Genomic DNA, 9765 nt, shown 5'->3' on the forward strand with positions numbered 1-9765 from the left:
CAACTGCTGAAAAGAGTTGGTGACTGGCCGGCGCCGCGGCTCACTAGGCTAATCCTCTGCCTTGCGGTGCCGGCACACCGGGTTCTAGTCCCGGTCGGGGCGCCTCTTCCAGGCCAGCTCTCTGCTGTGGCCAGGGAGTGCAGTGGAGGATGGCCCAAGTGCTTGGGCCCTGCACCCCATGGGAGACCAGGAGAAGTATCTGGCTCCTGCCTTCGGATCAGCGCGGTGCGCAGGCCTCAGCGCACCGGCCACGCCGGCCATTGGAGGGTGAACCAGCGGCAAAGGAAGACCTTTCTCTCTGTCTCTCTCTCTCTCACTGTCCACTCTGCCTGTCAAAAAAAAAAAAAAAAGAGTTGGTGACTGACCACCTTCAATGGAATCCTCCTCCAGAGACTGCGATGGGCTGAAGAGAGCTTCTATGCCCAAAGTCACACCTCCTTCTCAGTGTAGCCTGCAAATAATGGTTAGTGCAAGGCTATACGGGCCTGTCTCCCGTTCCCCCCCATCTGAGGACAACTCTGAGGTGCCAACCCAAGCTCAAAGCCCCCTGTGCATTGATGAACTGCATCTTCTTCCTTGGCCTGATCCTTCAGGTGTAGACCCCAAGAGCAGTCACCAGGAAGCCTCCTACACGGTAACCTCTATCATAGAGCCATTGCTCAGGGAACCCAACTTTCCAGGGTCTGCTTCAGTCTCCTATTCAGCTTTACCTTTCTACTTCCTCCTTATACTCAGTACTCTGACCATGCTGAAGCTAGCAGTGATGTGGCCAACAGCACACGATTGTGTACTTACTGAATGCTATAAACAAATATTTCCTTATTTCTCTCTCATAAGTTAGGTTCTATTATCATCCTCTTTTAATACATGGGGAAACTAATACACAGAGATGTTAAGTCATTTGCCCAAAGTCACAGAGTTAGTAAGAGGTAGTGCTGGAATTTAAATCCAGCAATCTGGTTCTAGAGCCCACACCTTACTTGAGGTTGTTTTGCTCTTTAGAAGTAGAAGGTCAGTAGAAGCATTGAGGCTGCAGTCGGAGGAGGGGTACCAATGAAAAACCTTACCAAAGGGGAAACTGAGAGTTTAAATCAAGGTTCTGAGAGTGATGACATCAATTCAAGGATAGATAGGACACATTAGGGAGTTACATGGGACAAGGTTTAGGATTTCTCCTTTATTTCTCCCATTCCTTCGACATCCAACTTTTGCCCCAAACTTTTGTTAGGGTAGAAATGTACAAAAGGAAAAAAAAAAAAAACTTGCTGTAAAGGACCTCGTATTCAAATGGGGGCTGTGTCTTCAAGTTGCAGTTCACGGATCAGCCTCATTGGCATTAGCTGGGAACTTGTTAGAAATGCATGATTTGGGGGCAGTATCCCAGTTCTACTGAATTAGAATCTATTTTCACTAGTGCCCCCAGATAATTAACATGCACATTAATGTTTGAAAAGCATGGGAGCAAAGAACCTCCTGGTGGAGATATCCAGTAACATATTCAATCAGGTCTTTGGGTTTGGAGCTGAAGATAGAGATCTGGATTGAAAGGGAAAGGACAGGCGGTGTCAGCCTCTGGGTAGTGGTTGAAATCACTGGCATTGAATTAGATCACCAGGGAGAGCACAGGACAGAGGTCTCTCCAAGGCTCATTGCACAATATTCTAGGCCAAGGTTGAAAATGGTTGGCCTTGGTGATTAGAGCTGTTCTGAACACATGTTTATTTGACCCTCACATTACTTTAATTTTAAAATATTAGCTGTAAATATTCAACCAACAGATCTTTACATAAAACCCAGATTTCTGACTTAAAAAAAATGAGAATCATTACCCTGGTGGTAACAATTGGCCAGGACAAATTAGCAGATGCCTCCTTGAGAGGGTAACTTCTCCCTACTCTATACCTAATACTGAGATCAAATGTCAGTTGTCTTTTATCATCTGTCTCTGTTTTGTTAATAGTAGAGATAAACAGATAGTCAAATAGATTTTGTACCCATGACTCCACTGAAAGTGAAAAAGATAGAAAATGAGGTTACCATTTTTAAAAATATAAATGACAAGAACATACTCCTTTGTGAATCCCAGCATATACGACAGTGTCATACATTCCCATAGTCGCATTTCTCATTTATACTACGTGCTTGCCATCTACAGGTTGTTAGCCAGTGGTAGAGAGAAGAGAGCCACCATAGAATATTGGGAAGATTAGCATTGTGGGGATAGGTAGAGAGAGAGAGAAACCACCAAGGTACTGAGAATAAAATCTCCAGGTAGTAGGAAGATGACAGGAGAGGGCATTCTGACAGAAGCAAGTGGAGGAAAGAGAATTTCCAGGAGGGAGAGAGTCACAATGCTTAGTGCTATGACAGATCAAGAAAAATGGAGGCTAAAGAGGTAAGTTAGCTTAGATAAGAAGTCCCAGACTACCTGGGTCTGGGCCAGAGTCCTATCAGTGTGGCATAAGAAAGATGGAAGGCTGGTTCCAGTGACCTAGCGGGTGAGAGGATGCGAGTTGAGGAGATCTAGCTCTCAAACAATATGTTTGCATCTGAGAAGCTTGATACTATGGTTTGAATGCCTCCACCAAAATTTATAGGTTGGAAATTTGATCCCCAAGGTCACAGTATTGGGAGGCGAGATCTAACAAGACGTGATTAGACCAGGTGGGCTTCATGAATGGATTCCTTATGACAGAATGAGCTTGGCCACTGCATTCATGCTCTCTCCCTCTCTCTCCTTGTCTCTCTCTCTCTCCATCCCTTCATCCTTCTTTTCCCCCCATGGGATGCCTTCAATCATGGGATGATGCATCACCTAGGCCCTTGCCAGATTCTTACTCCTAGATCTTGGATTTCACAGCCTTCAGAACCATGAACCAAATACATTTCTGTTCATTATAAATGACTGTGAGGGGTATTCTGTTACAGCAGCACAGAATGAACTAAGACACTTCGCTAAGAGGGTGCAGGTGGAGGACAGAGGGAAATCAGATTTCTTAGCTTGATTTTAATTTTTCTGAAAGCTCTACTAGGCTTAGGAGGCAGCAACATGTTTATTAGATGCTTAGAGTTTGAAAATACAGGCAAGAGGGGCGTTTTAATCAACCCTGTGGTGTGAAATGAGACCAGATGAAGTCAAATGAACTGGTGGAGGATGATAGCTTGCCCTTTAAGACGAGAGGGAGAGAGTTGTGGGGATCTCAACGCTGAGGGAATTCATATCTGACAGCCTCAATGTTTTCCATGAAGTAGGAGGCAGGTCAACTGCTGGAGGACTACAGTGGGAGGGGGGATGAATAGCAAGGGCTTGAGTGTTGGCCAAAGTTAATATTTTTACCATTCCCTCCATAGGGGCTTTTAGAAACAGGAAGAAATGGGAGAAATGCAGGCATTGTGTTACCTAGGAAACACAGTGGTTTGCTAAAGCAATAGCAGGTTATTTTGCATCTTATTAACCCATTCATACCCATTTTTCACCCAGAAGACAATTGTGAGTGGGGATGGAAATAGAGAGAATTTTGCTCCAGAGGACATATAGTGGGTATCCTCTGTAGTCTGGGGGAAAGTATAGGGGTATGAGTAGCACTGGCACAGGAGACCCCACATGGGAGACCCAGATGGAGTTACTAGCTCCTGGCTTCAACTTGGCCCAGCCTTGGTTGCTGTGGGCATTTAGGGAGTGAACCAGCAGATGGAAGGTAGTGTGTGTGTGTGTGTGTGTGTGTGTTCCCCCCCAACCCCCCCCCCTCCCCTGCTGCTCTGCCTTTCAAGTAAAATAAATAAATAAACATTTAAGATGGGAGAGATGACCAAAGAAGTTGCAGGCACTATGATGTCAAAGACACATTTCTACTATTTCTTAGTGTTTCTGTACACACACACACATACATACACACACACACACACACCTCTGCATGTGTACAGGTGTGATCCTGCTGTCCTGCCAACTTGAAATCTCCAGGGATAATACGTGGGACTTATTCCTTCTCTGATTCTCTTTCCTGTGTGGCAGGAAACCAAATTGAGAAATTAACTATCCTGTTCTCCGTGGTATGGTCATCACCAAATAAAAGTTATTTTTTTCTTCTCAATCAGTCTTGGCACAAAAAGTGGCCAGGGCTTTGTAACCAAGAGATCTGGACTTTACTTGCACCAGAAGGAGAGTAAAGAGGAGTTTGTTTCCATAAAGTCTAGGTGGCTGAGAGCTGGGAGCTGGATTGTCTTAAAGCAGAAACTTCTGTGGGGGGAAGAAGTGGAGCCTGGGCCAGCCCCAGTGAGTGCTAGATGTCCTGAACCTGGGAACGTACTTGGGAGGTAGTGCCGCTGAGTGTCCAGGCTCTACACCCTTATCCACACCCCTTCCACATTCCCCAGAAACTCAGAGCAAGCACATGGAAATTACACGGAGGGAGTATTTCTCTCCAAATTCAGTTGATATGCCCTAGCTGAGAGCGGCTCATAGTTCTTTTTGACTTTAATATACATGTAGTTGACCCATTGCACATTGCAGCCTTCTACTTCCTTGATTTGCTTCACTTACAACCACCTTTTCCTCTATTCAACGGCAAGCCGCTATCTGCTACACGGGTATCCCATACTGGATATGAGTCCTGGCTGTTCCACTTCTAACCAGATGCCTGCTAATGCATGTGGGAAAGCAGTAGAAGATGGCCCAAGTACTTGGGCCCCTGCTGCACACATGGGAGACCGGGAAGAAGCTCTTGGCTCCTGGTTTCTGGTTTCAGCCTGGTCCAGCCCCAGCTGTTGTGGCTCTCTGGAGATTGAGCCAGCAGATGGAAGTCTCTCTCTGTAACTCTGATGTTCAGATAATTTTATTTGTGTTTGACATGGGTATGACATGGTCATCTATGTGGACAATCCAATGGATTCTATAAATAAACTACTAGAGCTAATGAGAGTTAAAGAGGTTGGAGGACACAAGGTGGACATAAATATCAACTTTATGTTTGTATAATAGCAATGCACAATCAGGATCTGAAATGAAAAAGACCCTATATAATTGCATCAAAATATGAAATACATAGAGACAAAAAAGTATCTGAATTATAAGATTCATTTGTATATATTTCTGAAAATGCAGTCTAATCTATGGTGACATAAAGCAGATCAGTGGCGATCTGAGGGTAGGTAATGAGGAGGAGCTCCCTTTAAAATATTTGACCCTAATTCACAAGTGGACTGTGTGGTATACTACACAGCCACAGCCCATTCCCTCTCTCACTCTCATTCTCTTGGCAGACTCTATCCTGTCATATCTACATCCCACTCTCAACTGATGACATTGCATTTTATTTCACTAAGAAGACAGAAGCAGTTAGGTGGAAACTCTGTCATGTTCCCTCCACCAGGATCTTTAGCTGCATACGTCTCCTCCGCTTTCCTTCTTGGTTCAGGGCAGGAAATGTCATTGGTCCTATCAAGGGCCTTCTCCTTGAACTCGGCCATGCACTTGCCTCATCTATTCTCAAGGCTTTGGCTCCCACAGTCAATCCCCCTCCCTCCTACATAGTAACATCACCCTCTCTATGCAGTCATACTTGTGTGCAGATAAACATGCCCTAGTGTTTCTTCGGCTTTTTTTTTATTATTAAACAGGTGGATTTATAGACAGTGAGAGAGAGAGAGACAGATCTTCCTTCTGTTGGTTCACTCCCCAAATGGCTACTACGGCCAGTGCTGGGCCGATCCGAAGCCAGGAGCCAGGTGCTTCCTCCTGGTCTCCCATGCAGGTGCAGGGCCCAAGCACTTGGGCCATCTTCCACTACTATCCCAGGCCATAGCAGAGAGCTGGACTGGAAGAGGAGCAACCGGGACAGAATCCGGTGCCCCAACCGGGACTAGAACCCCGAGTGCCTGCGCCACAGGCGGAGGATTAGCCAAGTGAGCCCATAGCGCTGGCCATTCAAATGCCTTCGGCTTTAAAATACCTTCCCCTGAACCTGCTGTTTCTTCTGGCCATCATGCCATTGTTGTGTTCCATGTATACCCAAACTTCTACCAAGGGTTGGCTATGCGCACCATCTCTACAGCCTCGCCTCCCATTTTCTCCCCTGCTCACTCCAGTAGATTTTGGTCCCTGTCACTGCTTCTGCATCATTCCAGCCTAGGTTCTAATCCCATGGGCATTTCTTTAACTTCTTTATTTTTAAGATTTATTTTATTTATTTGAAAGACGGAGTTACAGAGAGAGGTAGAAACACAGACAGAGGTCTTCTAAATGCTGGTTCACTCCCCAGATGGCCACAGCAGCTGGAGCTGCGCTGATCTGAAGCCAGGAGCCAGCAGCTTCTTCCGGGTCTCCCATGTGGGTGCAGGGCCCAAGCACTTGGGCCATCCTCCACTGCTATCCCAAGCCATAGCAGAGAGCTGGATCAAAAGTGGAGCAGCCAGGACTGGAACCGGCGCCCATATGGGATGGCGGCGCTTCAGGCCAGGGCATTAATCCGCTGAGCCACAGCGCTGGCCTCCATTTCTTTAACTTCTAACCTCAACAACATTTGACAGAGTTGACCACTGTAACTTGAGATACTTTCCTTATTTGGTTTCTGGGACACTTACTCTGATTTTTTTTTAAATTTATTTTATTTATTTGAAAGGCAGAGTTATACAGAGAGGTAGTGACAGAAAGAGAGAGAGATCTTCCATCTGCTATTTCACTCCCTAAATGGCTGCAACGACCAGGGCTGGGCCAAGCCAAAGCCAGGAGGTTTTTCTGGGTCTCCCATATGGGTGCAGGGGCCCAAGGACTTGGACCATCTTCTGCTTCTTTACCAGGCACATTAGCAGGGAGCTGGATAGGAAGTGGAGCAGCCGGGACTCCAACCCACACCCATATGGGATGTCCTAACCCGCTGAGCCACAGCACCGGCCCCTATGGTTTTCCTTCTTTCTCACTGGTTACTACTTCTCAGCTGCCTTAACCATTTCCACCTGCTTTATCAGACTTGTAAATGAGGCAGTGCCCTAGGTATGACCTGGGGGTAGTGTCTTTTTTCACTCTCTTCCCAGGTGATTTCATGTAGTCCTATTGTTTAAAATGTAATAGTGTACTTGTGACTCACATAATTAGACTCTTACTGTTGGGTTATCCTGGACTCCTGACGCTGTATACAAACACAGCTAACAAGCACCTGAATCTTCACATGTCTCAAAGAGGACCTTTTATTTTATCTCTGTATTAGTTGCATATTCAGTGGTAAGAAACAGAAACTGCTTGGTTATGTTGAGGGGAAAGGGATGTAACACAGGGGATTAAGTGCTTACAGAAATCAGAGCAAGGGCTGGAGAAACAGGCTATAGCCTCGGGCTGCAGGAATGACTCCCAGCACTCAGTCACAAATAGACCCACCTGGGAGGTGCAGGCTTTGCCTCTGGTCAGAGCCATGGATAATCAGCTGGCCTCTACTCAGACGACTGACTTCAAGAATATTGCGCCATGGCTGTAACACAAGGCGGCTGGACCACCACGCCCACTACCATCAACTGCCCTCCAGCATCCAGGTAGCTAGTGACGGAGATACAGGAACACTGAATTGGGTTGCTGCCATTATTGCATGTCTGGGACTATCATTCCTCTGTCTCTCATCACAGACACACACACACACCCCAGTTAATACATAATACTGCATGTGAAAGGCACTATTTCAAGTTCCATTCTTATATCATCCCCCATTTTTTTTAAAGATTTATTTTATTTATTTGAAATAAAGAGTTACAGAGAGAGGTAGAGACAGACAGGTCTTCCATCCACTGGTTCACTCCCCAGATGGCCGTAATGGCTGGAGCTGGGCCCATCTGAAGCCAGGAGCCAGGAGCTTCTTCCGGGTCTCCCACATGGGTGCAGGGGCCCAAGGACTTGGGCCATCCTCTACTGCTTTCCCAGACCATAGCAGAGAGCTGGATTGGAAGAGGAGCAGCTGGAACTAGAACTGGCATCCATATGGGATGCCAGCGCTTCAGGTCAAGGCTTTAACCCGCTGAGTCACAGCGCTGGCCCCTGTCATCCCCATTCTTATACAATTTTACAGATGAGCAAACTGAGGTACAGAAAGGTTACGTAGCCTGATAGTGTACAGCTCGTGAGTTGCATAGGCAATTATCTGCCTTGCATTTATCTCTCAACATTCCTTTGTCAGAGTTTTCCATATAATTAAAATTCTTCATGAACACAATTCTAGTGACTGCATGAGACATCATCATTTGTATTTACCATAATTTATTTGATTGTTCCCCCACTTTTCATATTCAGGCTTATTTCTGATTTGTCTTTATGAACACTAACCCTGCAATGAGCACTATGTATATGAATTATTTTGCCCATTTCTGATCATTTTCTTAGGAGAAATTATCTTAATATTCAACTCCTGGGTCAAAAGCTATGACAATTTCTACAAATAGAATTTTGGGGTCGAGGTTGTGAATATTTTTAATGCACTTGAGTATACCGGTGGGTATACCAACCAGTAATATACGAGGATACACATCTTGCTGTGTCTGCCTCACCTCAACTGGATGTGACTGTCTCCTACGTGTGTGGCAGGAGCCATCTTTTGCTGCTTTCCCTGGTGTAAAAATGTGCATTTATTGTTTTTCTGAAATGCAAATATAACTAGGTCTTGTGTATTTATCTGGAATTATCTGAGGTGGGAGGCTAAACCTTCTTCTTTTTTAAAGTAATCCCTCATGTGTGAGTCCGGAAGACTTACTTTTTTTTTAAGATTTATTTCTTTATTTGAGAGGCAGAGTTATAGACAGAGAGGGAGAGACAGAGAGAAAGGTCTTCCATCCCCTGGTTCATTCCCCAAATGACCGCAATGGCTTGAGCTGAGCTGATCCGAAGCCAGGAGCCAGGAGCTTTCTCCAAGTCTCGCACATGGGTTCAGGGGCCGAGGTACTTGGGCTTCCACTGCTTTTCCAGACCATCAGCACTGGGCTGGATGGGAAGTGGAGCAGCCGGGACTCAAACTCGCTCCCATATGGGATGCTGGCTCCACAGGCAGAGGCTTAGCCTGTTATGTCACAGCGCCAGCCCCAAGAAGCAGCAATTTTTAATTCACTCATAGCACCTCCATCTAGCAGAGGCTCTAGAAGCCAGTGTGGGATCAGTGGATTCCAGAGGCAGTGGTGTTTTATGGTGGTGGTGTGTAGAGGTGACAGACATAGCTATTGCTATACTAACCAAGTTGGTCTTATGGCATGCCCTTGACTGGGTTCCCTGCTGGCCAGCCTCCCCTGCTTTCTGCCCATTTCCCTAGCCTCGTTCATCTGACTTCCCATAATTTGCTTACTTCAGCTTCTGTTGTTTGTAACCAAGAGCTCTGACAGTTATAAATACAAACCCAGACAGACTAGTGAAAAATGGAAATAATATTTCTTATCTATCTATGTACACACACATGCAAGTATATATGAGGATGCTTCAAAAAGTTGTGGGCAATGGGCATTATCTTTAATTCCATTTTTTTCCAGGAACATTTTGAAGTGTCTGGAATATACTTATTCTCCTAATCAAATAAATGGCTGTTTCTTGAGGGAGAGGCATTTGGAATTCTCTCAAATAAGCACTAGATGGTGCTAAGAGGTAATACATTCTTGACTCTGGCCTAACCAGATAACAATAGTAGAGACCACCAGTAACAACATCCCTGAGAGCATGATCAACAGCAATGGCTAGTATTAATTGGATGCTGAATATGTGCCGGCCATTGTCCTAAAGGCTTTATAGAATATATTCTTTCCTTATAA

The sequence above is a fragment of the Oryctolagus cuniculus genome, chromosome X (genome assembly GCF_964237555.1).
Source record: "Oryctolagus cuniculus chromosome X, mOryCun1.1, whole genome shotgun sequence".
Classification (NCBI taxonomy): Eukaryota; Metazoa; Chordata; class Mammalia; order Lagomorpha; family Leporidae; genus Oryctolagus; species Oryctolagus cuniculus.